This window comes from Chiloscyllium plagiosum, chromosome 3 (genome assembly GCF_004010195.1).
Source record: "Chiloscyllium plagiosum isolate BGI_BamShark_2017 chromosome 3, ASM401019v2, whole genome shotgun sequence".
NCBI classification, from domain to species: domain Eukaryota; kingdom Metazoa; phylum Chordata; class Chondrichthyes; order Orectolobiformes; family Hemiscylliidae; genus Chiloscyllium; species Chiloscyllium plagiosum.
In genome coordinates this window covers 27379266-27396420 of record NC_057712.1, presented here as the reverse complement: position 1 = coordinate 27396420, position 17155 = coordinate 27379266, and the positions used below count along the sequence as shown (strand labels likewise).

The 17155-nt window shown below is 40.0% G+C and overlaps 1 protein-coding gene across 4 annotated transcripts in view; it reads right to left on the bottom strand.

Moving 5' to 3' along the window:
* dlgap2a (discs, large (Drosophila) homolog-associated protein 2a) overlaps positions 1-17155 on the bottom strand; it is a 729001-nt gene that overhangs the window by 470078 nt on the left and 241768 nt on the right. The window contains exon 1 of one of the 4 annotated variants that reach the window (XM_043679007.1): positions 1548-1658. The exons of the other annotated variants lie outside the window; for them this stretch is intronic. The gene's annotated coding sequence lies outside the window, so the exon portion shown is untranslated. Of the gene's footprint in view, positions 1-1547; positions 1659-17155 lie in introns of those variants that run through there. 4 annotated transcript variants of the gene reach the window in all.

Genomic DNA, 17155 nt, shown 5'->3' with positions numbered 1-17155 from the left:
CCTATCACCCTCACCTTGACCTCCTTCCACCTATCGCATTTCCAACGCCCCTCCCCCAAGTCCCTCCTCCCTACCTTTTATCTTAGCCTGCTGGACACACTTTCCTCATTCCTGAAGAAGGGCATATGCCCGAAATGTCGATTCTCCTGTTCCTTGGATGCTTCCTGACCTGCTGCGCTTTTCCAGCAACACATTTTCAGCTCTAAAATTTTACCAGGCCAATTAAAAATAAGCAACAACTGCTGGCCTTGTCCACCATGTTCACATCCCATGAAATCAGGAACAAAGGAAGCAGCTTTCTGAAAACTGCATCAACATTCCTCAAACAGTTGGTCAACTTTGGTTCAAAGCCAGATTGCCACAGCTATATTGGCAGATAGGTAGACTGAGCAATCTCTTTGTTGCTGTTCCTAATTTGCTTTATTATTGATATTGCTTTTGATCAAACCCGAAGAATTTGCAGTTGCAAGTGACTACCAATAGCAGGTGGCAAGATTCACACAGTATTTAATTCTAGCAGGTTTACTGAATTCCACAACGTTGTGCTAATGAGCAGCATAAACCGAAGGAGCACATAAACTTGTTGACAGCAACTATTTTATGCAATCATATGTAGGGCTATGTTGATCAGGAACTCAGCATCAGTATTACAAAATGCCAGAATTGAGAGCCACAAAAGATAAAACTGAATGCTCTAAAGGCTTACCTTGATATATATCTTTAGCATCAATATTTTCCATCTACAAAACGTTCTCCTATCGAAAACAAGAGACCTTATGTCCCAGTTTGCAAAATGCATTACCCAGCAAGAAGCTAAACTGTAGTAATTATGCTAGTCACAGGTTTGATCCTTACAATGTGTTATGTTAGTTGATAATAACCTGCGAAGTAGTGGTAGCAATCGAGGAAAAATATCTTTGGTTTCCACTACTAATTGTTATCTGCCAACACCACCCCCTTGTCCTCTCCTTCTCCTTAACCCCAATGAAAAGATAGATTGTGGACATTAGTTAGGATTTTGCTTGGCTCATAAAGTGTTCTACACACCAATAAGATGCTTATACTCCTGTGTATACTCACTGACAAATGACAAACATTTGGGGAAGCTACTCAGGAAAGCTCAGCACCACTGATTCCATATACCGTTATGCACTCCCAGGAGCGAGGGAGCAGTTTGCTGACAAATTTGCACACACAAGCTCCTACATACAGCAGCTTGCATTTAAAATGACAAAAGATAAAAGGAATAAAAATAACTCATTAGATTGACAATTTATCTTGGCATGTGACCCACTGTTTCGCGACATTTTTTAAAGCTAAAAACATTCTCATGTGTACGTCATAAGCTTCATTTATGAGACATTGACAAAAATGATATAAAATTCCAAAGGTATAATAACCATAACACCTATTAATCATAAAATATAAAAAGGCCAAACAATAAATTCATTCAAAAGAAATATATTAAGAACAAGAACAGCATGCAGTTGAACAGCATAAACCATCTACATTATGATCCAACTAATAACACCACAAAAGAGGCTTACACTGAGTTGAAATCTTAATCTGACATCAGATTTATGAACATTAGGTTTTCAGATTGTCTGCATATTCAACAGAAGGAAAAAAATACATCAAATTGGATATTTCAAGCCGTACTTTTGATTCCTCAGTCAGGTTAACATGTGACAGGATATAAGTAATGCCATGCTCTGTACAAGTATGGAGCATGACTCATGAAATCAATGCTCAAGCAAAGTGAAAATGAAAAATGTTAAAGGTCTGTGATTATTTTAAAACTGGCAGCTTTGACAGCACTCTGACATCAGGCATTAACTCCTTCATTAGATGTCACTTAAAAGCTGAAGGACGTTAAAGAGCTGCTATGGTCATTTTCTGACTGCCTATCAACATTTCTGTGCTTAAAACATGTTTAGATTCAATGGATAATTGAAAACTTAGTAAATTGAAACATATTGAACCTGATTTGTGAAAAATCCTTTGGAATAGTCACAAAATTTAAACAACATATAGGCAGAAATATAAAGTTCTCAGTGGCAACATACGGGTCGGAAATGTGATGTTCACTAATAATTGCAGTTTTATTACCATTCAAAATGCCTCAGATATTATAGCAGATTATGCCTGCATGCAGCAAGACACTGACAATAATCAAGCTTTGACTGATAAGTTCCAAGTAACATTCATGCCTCACAAATGCCAATCAATGGCCATCTCCAAAAATACCATCACCCATGGATGTTTGATTGAATAACTATTGCTGAGCTACTCTCATTCAGCATTGTGGAAGCTACAATTGGCCAAACACTTAACCAAAAACATACTGCAGCCACGAGAACAGATCAGAGACTGAGAATTTGGTGGCTAGTAATTCACCAGCTGACTGCTTTATGATGACTTCCACATTCTACAAAATACAAGTCAGCAATGTGAGCAAACACTCTGCATATACCTAGTTAAGTGCACTTCCAATAAAGTTCAAGAAGCTCAATGACATAGAGGTCAATGCAGCCTGCTTTACACATATTCTTTCTTCTTTTGGCTTCTTCTATTTTAAATGGGGTCACCAGAACACTGGAGATCACCCTTCTCCCAATCACCCATTCCTCTTCTAATTCAACTGTGGTTAAGTCTCACACCATCACCATCTTTCCACTTTAACATGTCCTCCATTTCTTCATCTTTCTTACAGTCTCAACTGCACCACTCACCTCACCATATTTCTTCTGACTTTTTGCTACAGATGATAATATCATTTTAATCTTTTTTTTGTTACTTGCTTTGATGCTCCCATAATCTTTACTGAACCCTGATGTACTGATTCCTCACATCATCCATTCTCATCACTCTGGATCTTTTATCTTTGCATACTCCTACCTCCCAGCACTTTTATTGAGTTTTTCAAATACCCAATCATGTTCTCTTCCTTACAGCTCACCGTCAAATGCAAAGGACGCTGACCATGGCACTTCTAGTCTCACTTGCACAGTTAGTGACAATCAGGAGGAGAATGGGATTCAACACTGGTATAATCCAACTTTGACTTTGAAACTCTCACTGACCCCAACTTGCTTTTTACTCGTCTGTCACTCCTGATCAGGAAGCCAACCACCAGATTAAACATTCACTCCCTTCACAATTGGCACACAGCAGCAGCAAAGTGTACCGTCTGCAAGACAGACTGCAAAAACTCGCCAAAGTTTGCTTGAAAGCACCACCAAGGTTTGACCGCTATTGACAAGAAACAGAAATATGGGAACACCATCAGCTAATTTCTCTTCCACATTACACATTATTTTTACTTGGAACAATGTTGCTGTTCCTATATGGTTACTGGATAAAAATCCATGAACTCCCTCTAACAGCACTGTAGTGTAACTATAACAAATGACCTCCAGCAGTTCACCACCACCTTTAAAAGAACAATTCAAGATGAGCAAGGAGTGCTGGCCTTGTCAACAATGCTCACATCCCAAAAACAAACAAAAAAACCCCAAATTGTTGGTCATCTTAAAAAATCTTCAAATACCTCTTATATTCAGCTATACTATGGAACTTAACTATGGAACTGAAGAGAACAGGTGGTATCAGATTAGCTTTCAGTTTCTTCCCTGCACTTTTATCTCTGGTGACCACCAAGAATCGATCCTTGGCCCCTTCTGATTTCTCATCGACATGCTGCCACTTTGCAACACATCAGTTTCCATGTGTACACTGAAGACACCCAGCTATCTCGCAAGCACCATTCTTGACAACTTACTTGTTGCTGAACTGAATGTTACACTTGGAAATAATTTTACACCAGGTTATAGGTTTATTTGGAGACACCAGCTTTCTAAACACTGCTTCTTCATCAGGTGATGAAGAAGCAGCGCTTCGAAAGATAGTGCTTCCAAATAAACCTGTTAGACGATAACCTGGTGTTGGGTGTTTTTACCTTGCTTTTTAACTTTGTCCACCCCAGTTCAACATCGGCTCCTCACATCATGACTTGGAGAAAAGTAAGACAATGGTGAAACATGATTCTTGATTTAAGATGGTGTGAAATTTGCATTATGTTTTGGTTATCATACACGCTGTAAAATTAGGGAACGCAAGCGCACAATAAGTAATCACCGATTGCAAGTCAAACCCATTAGTATTGCCCTGTCATACATTTATATATCCAAAACAAAGACCTCTACTGCTGAGAAGAAGTAGATTAATGTTTATACCCCCAAAAATGGATGATTAAGTTACACCCAATGTATGGCAGCAAATAAACTTCGTGCTGCCAGATAATTATGATATCTGTCTACAGCCAACATGAACTACACTGTTTATTGGCCATAAACATCAGCAGGGGCCCAAGAGCTTATGTTGGTGACAAGCTAGCTGCATCTCTTACATGGGAGCTGCACTGTGACTGAAATATATCCTGGCTGTCATTGTGCAAGTAAATCTGACTTGGGAAAGTGTGTGTGGGATCATGGGAAAAATGGGCAAACATAGGTTTTTGGACAATGTGACTATAAGATGTAGGAGCTGAAGTAGGCCATTCAACCCTTTAAGTCTGCTCCGCCAATCAATGAGATCATGGTTCAACTGATAATTCTCAGCACCACTTTCCTGCCTTTTCTCCATAACTGCTTGATTCTCAGTTGTGTATCTAAGATTACAGCCGCCGGTCCCAGAGTCTCCCATAAGGAAAGACAATGTCTCTGCATTTACCCTGACAAGTCCCTTAAGAATCTTCAGTATACACTGTATTTCAATAAGGTCATCTCTCATTTTTCTAAACTCCAATGAATATAAGCCCAACCTACTCAACCTCTTCTCATACAACAGTCCCTTTATAGCCAGGATCAGCCTTGTGGACAGTAATAGCCTCAGAATGTTGTCCCAGTGACCCGAAAGGAAAGTTGGAAGATGTTTGATGACCAGATAACCAGATAACCTAAGCAACGTCCCCGGGGGCCTTGACTATTACTCAATTCACTACACACACATCAGTCATCCGTCAAATCTCTATCAATTCTCTCTTGCAGGTCAAAGCGGTGAAGAATGAGTGCAGTAGGAAGTTAGAGTGGATTGGGGAAGCACATCTGCTTATTCTGACCACCTAGTCAAGATGGTGTAACCATTAAAGGGAGATGTATTGCCAAAGCTGTGGTCATATGCAGGGCTAAAACTATTGAAGATGATGGCATTCTCATAATTAATCCACCTTGTTACATCTCACTTGCCATTGATTCTACAATCTCTTTTGATTTACAAGCTGCAGATGGTTGTTATGTTCTCCTCTCACAAACCTTGTACCTGTTTCATTTCAAATTATTAAAATCTGTAATCATTCCAAGCATGGAGGAAGATCAGGAAAGATAAGAAACAATGTCACTTGTTTTTCAGACTTGGAGCCACTGCAAGAGGTGCAGATAGTGATATATCAGGCATAAACTAGGGCTGAAAAAAAGTACAGCACATAAGGCAGCTACTGTTGGTAGGAAAGCCACACAATAACTCATTCAGATGAGGGTTTGGCTGGGTAAATTACAGAGGATGATGGATGTGCGCATAACTATACTGAGTGTATTTGGAAGCCTGCCAGAAAGCCTGCCTTAACTGTAAAGGAATATGGAGGAATTCAGCACCAAATTGACAAAAGCCTTTCCACAGAGGCTGTATGAAGGGTGGAAAAGATGGTCACCTGCACTGACACAGTTTCAATGACAGAACAAACTACAGACACCATGGAAGCTCAGGTTACTGCCATCATCGTTCTACTGTTGATGCTGTTGACATGTTTACCAGTAGATTGCTTAGATTACCAAGGCGCTGCTCTGAGAGAATAGCAGTGGCTCCATGGAGAAGGAACCTGCTGCCTTCTCTCAGGAATGCAACACAGCTCCAAACCCTGTCTTTCTGCTGTGCTCTTGCTGTTTCCTGTCAGCCAGCCGAGAGTGACACCATCCATGCCAAGTTGCACAATCTAAAGTCAAGACTTAAAGGACCGTTATCTGATCAGGAATATCCTGTAATGCCAGCTGCACTCTCTTGAACTGAAAGTTAGCAGCCTTCCACTAGCCATGCTCTGATCATTAGGGCCATAACTCAAAAGAGCACTTGGACAGGCATGGACTGACTGAACATTAAGTTGATGCACTAATTTAGTTATTTTTACATGCAATATGACATGATTGGGTGTGGGACTTGCATTTTGTGGTAGCATTTTAATTTTCAAATGTAATAACCAGTGACAGAGAAAAGGTAAAAAGTGTAGGAGTGTTGGTGAATTGGGAATTGGGCATTCATATTTTGAAATAATCCTCTGTGACTGTGACAGGTGCCTTCTCCACCTTTCATAGTCAGGTCTACAGTATTTGGCATGCCTGACCACATCCTCCTCCTGCAATGTCTCTCCATTGCCATCTAGCTGGCTGGGTCTACTTTCATCTAATTCTAATCTTGTCTACCTAACCATATCCAGCATATCATTGTAATTGTTTTGATTCAATGTTCCTGCACTGTTACCTCTGATATCCACAAGAATCAATCTTTGTTCCTCTCTGATTTCTCATTGATATGCTGACCCTTGGCTACACACTACTTCACACTTGTACTCTGACGACACCCAGCTTTATCTCACAACTATCAATCTTGATGCTCCTACTTGTTGCTGAGTTATCAGGCTGCTTCTCCAACATCCAGTGATTATACCTACATTGCAAGGTCTGTAACTGTTTAAGATATGAGCTCATTACTACCTTTTCCATGACAGTAAAGCTGGCATAGCCATTGGTGCCCAAATCCATTAACAGAAAAATACTGGAGCAGAGGTTTCCTACATTTAAATACATAGAAAGCAGAAATTTCTGTTTTCAGTTCCAGCTTCAAATTCTGTTCCCTACTTATTGACTCAGTCCTTTTCCTTGGAAACAATCTGAGATTAAACTAACCTGTTCACGACCTTATCATACTCAATCCTAAAATAAACTACTGAACATGTACTTATACCATCACTGAGATGATCTATGTACACTTCTTAAAATCAGCCAACTCTACCCTTGTCTTAGCTCATGTGCTGCTGAAATCGTCATTCTTGTCTTTGTTACATCCAAATATAAATTATTCAAAGTACACCAGGCTGATTTGCCACGTTCCACTCTCCATAACCTTAAGGCCATCCAAAATTCAGCTGCTGTATCTCAAATCACACTTAATGCTGTCCATTTGTCACCATTGTGCTTGACAACTGATATTGGCTTGATTTTGAAATTCCCATCCATGTTATCAAATCTCTTCATGGCTTAGCCTGATGTTGTCTCTGCAGTCTTCCCTCACAACTGAATCATCTCCTTAAAGTTTTCTGCCTGCCTACCTCATTTTCTTTTTTCAAGGGACTGCTGGAAAATCTCTCTCTGTGACCAAAGTTTTGGGTTATCTGATCTAATACCTCCTTATTTGGCACAGTTGTCCTGTTTGATAATGCTTGTGTGAAGCACCTTGGGGGACTTGATTATATTTAAAGGTGCTATGCAAATATAAATGGTGCCGTTGCCATTTCTGGTCACACTCTCAAATTATTTCTTTCTGCTGTGCCCAGATAAAAAGGGTCTGGGTAGGTTGCAGCCAATTTTCCTCTCCTTCCACATTTTTCTTCTGGCAGATTGCCTTTCTCTGCATTGCCTTTGCCCTTTCTGCCAGTGAGGCTCAATGTCAAGAGGAAGCCCAGTTAATCGCCTATCTGTGGTAACATCTGATTTGTACAAAAGCCTAGAAGTCAGCAGAAAAGTACCTCATCACCTCTGAGATACAACCTGCAAACTTAAAACTTTAGTTGTCTATAGAAAGCATTCAAAACATAGGAAGATTTGCAGAAACAGTAAAAAAAAACCCATAAACCAGTAGTGGTTTGTAAGTGGTTGATAGTCCTTCATTCTGGGTCCTTACTGCTGCTTAATGTCAAGTCCAGCTGTGCAAGGTTAAAAGGTGGTAAACACTGATATCCCAAAATGGCAGTGCCACCATAAAATCAGCATTGCATACTGAATAATGTTTAGATTTGCCTGCTCTGAATGCTGCCTTCAAATGTCTGCAGCATATCCATGACACCTTCATCAATGTGGAATAAGCATCCTTCCCAGCAGAATCAGGCATCTGTTACACAGATACTGTTTTGGACTTTTATTTGGATCTCATTGTGTCCAGAACATGGGTACCACTGAACCCAATTCCATCCCCATTGTACTTTTGTACATTCTTTCATAAGAATGTCTGTTATTCATGTTTAACTGAATACGAACAATAGCAAATCAAGGACACATCTGCAATGTGCCAAAATGAAAACAAGGAAAAACAGTAAATCTCACTTCAATTACCTCGGTCTTTTAAAGTAAGCTTTCTTACAATGATTTTCAATATTTGTTTCTAGACTGATTCACTCATTCAGCCCTATAAATTGTATTACTTAAAGATGTTTCTCAATTTTGGCAGGAAATGCAAAAATACTCTGCTGTAGTGTCACTAACTTCTTTTAACAATTCTATTGTGTATGGCACTTGCACACTTCATTTACAAAAATGCTTGCCATTTTCTAAAATAATTTCCCAGGTCTGCCTAGGCATTGTATATCAATATAATAGGAATCCTTGGAAGGTTTACTTAAGGTTGAAGAAGCAAGGATCAGACAAGATTCTAGAGGGTTATAAGGCTTGCCAGGAAGGAACTGAAGAATGGACTTAGGAGAGCGAGAAGGGGGCATGAAAAAGTTTTAGCGGGTAGGATTAAGGAAAACCCTAAGGCATTCTATACTTATGTTAGGAACAAGAGGATGGCCAGAATGATTTGGGATAGTGGAGAGAACTTGCACCTGGAGTCGGAAGAGGTAGGGGAGGAACATAAATGATACTTTGCTTCAATATTCACTACTGAGAGGAACCTTGATGTTTCTGAGGACAGGGTGAAACAGACTGATGTGCTTTAATAGGTTGATGTTAAGAAGGAGGATGTGCTGAAAATTTTGAAAATCTTAAAGATAGATATATCCCCTGGGCCAGATGGGTTACACCCTAGGTTGCTACTGGAAGCAAGGGAAGAGATTGCTGAGCCTTTGGTGATGATCTTTGCATCCTCACTATCCACTGGAGTAGTGCGAGATGATTGGAGGATGGCAAATGTTCAAGAAAGGGAATAGAAATAATCCTGGGAATTAGAAACCAGTGAACCTCACATCTGTGGTAGGTAAAGTATTGGAGAGGATTCTGAGAGATAGGATTTATGATTAATTGGAAAACCTTGTTAAAAATCACACAACACCAAGTTATAGTCCAACAGGTTTATTTGGAGGCATTAGCTTTCAAAGCACTGCTTCTTCATCAGGTGGTTGTGGAACAGAATCATACAACACAGAATTTATAGTAACAGGATTGCAGTGTCATGGAATGTAAAATTAAACAAATTTCATTCCGTGACACTGCAATCCTGTTGCTATAAATTCTATGTTGTATGATGCTGCTCCCTAGCCACCTGATGAAGAAGCAGCACTTCGAAAGCTCGGGCCTCCAAATAAACCTGTTAGAATATAACCCCTGGTGTTGTTTAATTTTCAACTTTGTCCACCCCAATCCAACACTGGCACCTCCAAATCTTGGAAAACCATAGTTTGATTAAAGATAGTCAGCATGGCTTTGTGAAGGGCAGGTCATGCCTCACAAATCTTATTGAATTCTTTGAAGATGTGACAAAACACATTAGATTAGATTACTTACAGTGTGGAAACAGACCCTTCGGCCCAACAAGTCCACATCGACCCGCCGAAGCGCAACCCACCCATACCCCTACATTTACCCCTTTAACCTAACACTACGGGCAATTTAGCATTGCCAATTCACCTGACCCTGCACATCTTTGTGACTGTGGGAGGAAACCGGAGCACCCGGAGGAAACCCACGCAGACACGGGGAGAATGTGCAAATCCACACAGTCAGTCGCCTGAGTCGGGAATTGAACCCGGGTCTCTGGCGCTGTGAGGCAGCAGTGCTAACCACTGTGCCACCGTGCCGCCCATTGATGAATGTAGAGTAGCCGACATGGTTTACATGGATTTTAGCAAAGTGTTTAATAAGGATCTCCATGGCAGGCTCATTCAGAAAGTAAGTAGGCATGGGGAAACCTGGCTATCAGGATATATATTTGGCTGGCCCAAAGAAGACAGAAGATGGTGATAGATAGGAAGCATTTAGCTGGAGCATGGTGACCAGTGATGTTCTGCAGGGATCAGTAGAGGGACCACTCCCCTTTGTGATTTTTATAAACGACTTGGATGAGGATATGGAAGGGTGCGTTAGTAAGTTTGCTGATGACACAAAGGTTGGAGGAGTGGTAGATAGTGTGGAAGCCAGTTGTAGGCTGCAATGGGACATTGACAGGATGCAGAACTGGGCTGATAAGTGGCAGATGGAGTTCAACCTGGAAAAATGTGAAGTGATTCACACTGGAAGATCAAATTTGAATGTAGAATACAGAATTAAAGGCAGGAATCTTGGCAGTATGGCGGAACAGTGGGATCTTGGGTTCCATGTCCATATATCCCTCAAAGTTGCCACCCACGTTGATAAGGTTGTTAAGAAGGTGCATGGTGCTATGGCTTTCATTAACAAGGGGATTGAGTTTAAGAGCCATGAGATTATGCTGCAGCTCTATAGAGCTTTGGTTAGACCACACTTGGAATACTGTGTTCAGTTCTGCCACCTCGTCATAGGCAAGATGTGGAAGCTTTAGAGACGGTGTAGAGGAGATTTACCAGGATGCTGCCTGGACTGGAGGGCATGTCTTATGAAGGCAGGTTGTGGCAGCTCGGACTTTTCTCATTGGAATGAAGAAGGATGAGAGGTGATGTTAGAGATGTACAAGATGATGAGAGGAATAGATAGAATAGATGGCCAGAGACTTATTCCCAGGGTAGAAATGGCTATCACAAGGGGTCATAATTTTAAGATTATTGGAGGAAGGGTTAGGGGAGATGTCAGAGATCGGTTCTTTACACAGAGTGGTGGGTGCATACAATGCACTGCCAGCAGTGGTAGTAGAGTCAGATACATGAGGGACATTAAAGCGACTCTTGGATAAGCACATGGAAGATAGTACAATGAAGGGTATGTAGGTGAGTCTGATCTTGGAGTAAGGTCAGCACAACAGCGAGGACTGAAGGGTCTGCATTGTGTTGTGCTGTTCTCTGTTTAAAATAAAGAGGAAATTATGGAATATGGACATTTCCTGTGCCTGAAAGTTTAAACTTCAATACTGCCATGGCAAAAATCCAGAGTCAAATCAATTTATGGCATTGTTTTCAGAACTTAAATAACCAATATTTGTTTTCCTAACTTTGTAAAATTCAACATTTGCGCACTAATCATTTTTGTTTCAATCAGTTATGGGCACATTGACATATATGCACTACAATACCCATCAGAGAACAGAAAAATAACCTGCAGCAAATGAACAGTGGTAGGAATGCCATGAATTGTCGTGAAATTCAGAGTGTATGTTGCCAACCTAGTTACCACTCTAGAATATTAGTTTAAATATTGGTTGTACAGTGCAGTCAAACCAGGATCCCAACTCTCCATACCTACTTCACTGCAAACAAACTGCTCTGGGGAGAACTGGGGCAGATAATTATATTGTTATATAACAGTCATTTATAATTGTCAGCACCTGAAGCTGAATTGATGGCAGAAAAAAAGTGTACTGAATTCAGATATATCAGATACGCAGTCAATCTTTCCATCTAAATGATACATTAACTTATTTTCAACAGATACATTATATCATTATTTTACAAAGGTAAAATTATTTTTAACAGGGGTGTAATTTATTGAAGAGAGACAAATTGCTTTTGCAGTACGAAAGAAATGCAAATGAAGCAATGTGATAAAGATCAGTAGGATAAAATCAGAGTTTAATGCCTCTTTGTAAATGTGATCACTGAGTCTCATCAGTATCCATTTTGTATATTTACATATTTACTGGAATGTACTGTATCTGCAATTCAGAGACAGGCATTCAGAATAAGTAAAATCTGGGATTCCGTAGAAAATGTTTCGGAAGTAAAAGCACCCAGTGATGTTGGAATTAGCAAAGCATTGATGATCACTGTGATTACTATAAAGTGCATCTGGAACAAATTGTTTTGGCTAAAACTGCGGCAATGAAAGAGAATAACATGACAGGAGTGGATATCCTGAGCTCTTACACCAAACTAGACACCAGAACGGCATTCCATCTGAACGAGACTTGTTTTATTTTCTAATATTTATCAGCAATTAATAGCTTCTTCATCTGACACAAAATGCATTTTTGCTTTCATTTACATGAGAAATAATATAGGATATCAGACGGCTGGGAGCCATGGATTAATTGCCTTAAAATATATATTTTAAAAGTCTAAGATCTAAAATGTCAAGGTGCATTGATTGATGACAGTAACTTGCTTTGCAAATTGACATTTTGCATTTCCACACATTAAATGAGAAGGGTCTTAGCTAAAGCAGTCACTTATTGTTTTCATGCTTATCTTTAATTTTCCAAGACAAAAGCCTCAATAACTAATTAGAATCTCAAAGAGGACAGAGAGAGGATTTCTGAATTGCAAACTCAAAAATACAGGATCCCCATGACCTTGTGAAATGCACTGCAGAATGTCCTTTATGTTTTCTCAGCAGGTTACCTGCAGGATAGAGCTTGATTGACAGTCTAGCTGCCTGCCTATCAGGCAGAGACGCAATGGGAAAGCAGTCACCAATTAAGTGTTAAGTATCAGAACTAGCAGGAAGAGTTGTAGATTGTGGGGGGCGATTGGCGTTCAAAGTCACAGATAAGGGGAGGACAGAGTAAGCAATAAGGAATTGATGGGGGACGATCAATCCGGAGATCCAGGGTGAACTGCTTGTTCAGCTTGGGAAAAACATTACTGCTCCTTTTGGCTTAAAAGCTCCTCCTTTTATCTTCCTGAGTACTAGGAAATCTGGCAATTGTGGTAAAAACAATGACTGCAGATGCTGGAAACCAGATTCTGGATTAGTGGTGCTGGAAGAGCACAGCAGTTCAGGCAGCATCCAAGGAGCTTCGAAATCGACGTTTCGGGCAAAAGCCCAGCACCACTAATCCAGAATCTGGTTTCCAGCATCTGCAGTCATTTTTTTTACCTCGTTGATTTTAACCCTGATGAAGGGCTTTTGCCCGAAACGTCGATTTTGCCCGTCCTCGGATGGTGCCTGAACTGCTGTGCTGTTCCAGCACCACTGATCCAGAATCTGGTTTCCAGCATCTGCAGTCATTGTTTTTACCTCGTTGATTTTAACCCTACTGCGAATCCTCTTGCAAGGATGCCTGCCTTGAAGAAGTTTTCCTCCTCTCTCTATAAGAATCTCAGGGAGTCCCTCTCTCACTGCAACTCCCAGGTCATTTCCTCTATGCTACTTTCTCTCCACCCCCACCCTCCTCTAGCTTATCTCTCCACGCTCCAGGCTCACTGCTTTATTCCTGATGAAGGGCTTTTGCCCGAAACGTCGATTTCGAAGCTCCTTGGATGCTGCCTGAACTGCTGTGCTCTTCCAGCACCACTAATCCAGAATCTGGCAATTGTGATTGGAGAGCACTAAGTAAGGGAGCTCAACAGTTGTGTGGGATATCCACCCACATGCAGTGATGGTAAGTGATGAGAACTGGAGCAGTCAAGTGGACTCTCACTGAAAACAAAACAGCATCTTTGATGGAAAGAGGGCTGATAGGTAGGGAGGGCTGAAAAACAAATGAATTCCTCAACCCAATGTAACCCGTATGGTATTTCCATCTAAGAAGAACATATAGTTCTTGTTTATGCTGGTTTCCCTTCCTGCTTATACTGACTTAATGTCAATGGAATACAGAATTCCTGCTTGATGACCTTTGGGCCATTTGTCTGTTCAAATCTTATATCACACTGACCAAGTAAATAGATTAAAATCAAAGTTTTGGAACAATGAAGGTACCAAAGCCTTGTTAAAATTTGTAGTGACAGACTTGCCTCCTGGAAATGGATTTGTCATCTGCACCTGACCCACCCATTTAAAATCAGAAGTCAGTGGGTTTGAGTCAGGATGAATGTTTTTAGAATGTTTACTTCACTTGTCCCAAACCCCACATCTTGGCAGTTAACATTCCTAACACCCTGTCCTTTTGCAAAATTATCCCTTAAACAAAAATTATTCAAGGTGGATGATAATAGAACTAACATCTTCAGTATTAAAAAACTGAATTTCTGAGCCACTTTGTGGCCATTTGTTGGATATGTCTGTGCTTTTATAAGTAACCATAGTGGAAAAAATTCAAAGAACAAGACCATGAAACAAAGCATTTTTTGGCAGACTGGACAGATAAACACTCCTCTTCATTTTCAGTCATGCTTCTTGGAGAATCAGGGGCAGATATAACTTCAGCTGCAGGAGTGTAGGAATCTTAGTGCGTTTACTTTCTGTCACCAGTCTGATAACATGAGATAGATCTTTCAAAGAAATGGGCAAAACATTTATATTATTAAGCGAATATATTTACCATGTGGTACAAATGAATAGGTGACAATATTGCAATGAGATTCAAAATTTATCTGGGAAAATTTCTGCTTTCACTGTCTGAAAATTTTCACCAGGTGTTTCTCTCAAATTTTTAAATGTACTTTTAACAAATTAATTTACTTGCTGAATTACATATTGAACTTCTTGTTCTATAATCATCATTTGCACCCCTGAAGTTCATTTAAATTTGCCACAAAAGGGGGCAAGAATAATAGAAAGTGTGATGGCAAATGTAAGTGTGGGCCATGCAAATGATGTCTGTTTCAATACCTCACAAGAGGTCAAAAATATTTGGAAATCAAAAAGACAGAAATTAGAGCGTCCACTTTTTGGCACTTGATGTAAGTACGTCGTGCAACCAAATTTAGCATAATTTTCTCATGAAATATTAGGAATATGGAGGAAAACAATGTATTTAATTCTAAGAAGTGATAGGTGCTTGAATACTATGGGCTGAATCTTACATTTATTTGGCTAAGTATGAGTTGCAATTAACTAGGAGAAAGTGAGGACAGCAGATTCTGGAGATCAGAGTTAAGAGCATGGTGCTGGTAAAGCACAGCTGGTCAGGCAGCATCCGAGGAGCAGGAGAATCGACGTTTCGGGCATAAGCCTTCATCAGGATTGAGTGCTTATGTCGATTCCCCTGCTCCCTGGAAGCTGCCTGACCTGCTGTACTTTTCCAGCACCACACTCTCAACTAAGTATGAGTTGCACTGAATATTTTGAAGGGTATGTTGCCATGAAGTCTAGCATATTCTCTCACTGTATCTCATGAAGTCCATCTTTGCAATTACCTGTGATGTCCTGTCATGTCTGATTTCTGCTCCAATTCACCATGACATGTTCCCATTAAAACTCACAGATATTCTGGAGCAAATTTTAAAATAAAGCTTTAATGATGGGGACATGTTAGAACTAAGATTTGTTTTACCAAGCAAATATTCTAGACTTGTTAAACAATGTTCTTTTTAAACTCAATTATTAAGTCCCGCTTAATTGATACAATCATTTCCCAGCATTGTAAGGCTCCCCAGAATCAATCCTTCAAGCTGTCAGATCATTTCATGATTACTTTTTCTAAAAACAACTACTCCGTGGGTCTTTGCTTCTTTATTCAGGGATAAATCAAAAGATAGTTTGGACATTCAATCTTGTGCTTGTATAACCTTCTTCAACTCTGTGTAGGGGGAAAAGGAATGAATATTTGCAACCTAATCACATAAATCACTCTTCAGGTAGTTCAGATACTCTGCCACACTTCTTTATGACAGATCTAGGATCAATTTCATTAGCACTTTAAGGGATGTATAACGAGGGATTGTGAAAGCATCAAAATGCATTGGTTCCAATGGAGCTTAATGATGCTTCATGTGCTTCTAATCAATGAGCAGCCTAATCAGAAACATCATTGAGAAAATCCAAACATGCATGTGAGAAGCAAAAATAAATTACCTGTGTTATGAATTGCTGTTGCTAAAATCAGTTCATAATTCAGACAAACACTACTCAAACTCTTAACGTATAGCACAAATAGGGTCTTGTAGTGCAGTGGCAGTCCACTACATAGAACTGGTGATCTAGAAGATCCAGATCCTGAATGTGTGCCTTAACATGCTAGAACAGATTGATTATGATAAATTATGATGATTACAATGGATTCTGCAATAAAGAGAACGATTTGTGGAATTTTAAAATACAAAAATTATGCATTGGCAAGATTTGTCCAGGTTTTGCATTAAACAATAGGTTAAATGGTAAATCATGTTTTTTCAGAGCTTCTTGAAGTGACTGAGCCTGAGCAGCTTGCAGTTCCTTTTTATATATAAAAAAGCTAGATATTATCAGCTTGGTTCAGTGGGTATTTTAAGAATATTAGTTGAAAACCTCTAATAAAAATTTGTTCACTTATAGCTGCTATGGTAATAAAAATACGAGTCACCACATTTAAAAATGAAATGCTTTCTGTTGTAATTGAAGGATTCTGTTGAAGGGGAACAATTATTTTGGTTATAATCAAGATTATTAAGTAGGTGATCCTTGATAATTTAGAAAATCACAATAAATTAAAGCACATAATGAGCAAATGCGAGCACAATCGGCCCTAATTTCAACCCTGGATACACTGGCACCACCCCCCCACCTTTTCCTCCGCTACATCATTGACTGTATCGGCACTACCTTGTGCTCCCACGAGGAGGTTGAACAGTTCATCCACTTTACTAACACATTCCACCCTGACCTCAAATTTACCTGGACCATCTCAGACTCCTCCCTCCCCTTCCCAGACCTTTCCATTTCTATCTCGGGCGAGCGATTCAATACGGACATTGACTATAAAGCGACCGACTCCCACAGCTACCTAGATTACACCTCCTCCCACACTGCCCCCTGTAAAAACGCCATCCCATATTCCCAATTCCTTTGCTTCCGCCGCATCTGCTCCCAGGAGGACCAATTCCAATACCGAACAACCCAGATGGCCTCCTTCTTCAAAGACTGCAATTTCCCCTCAGACGTGGTTGACGATGCTCTCCACCACA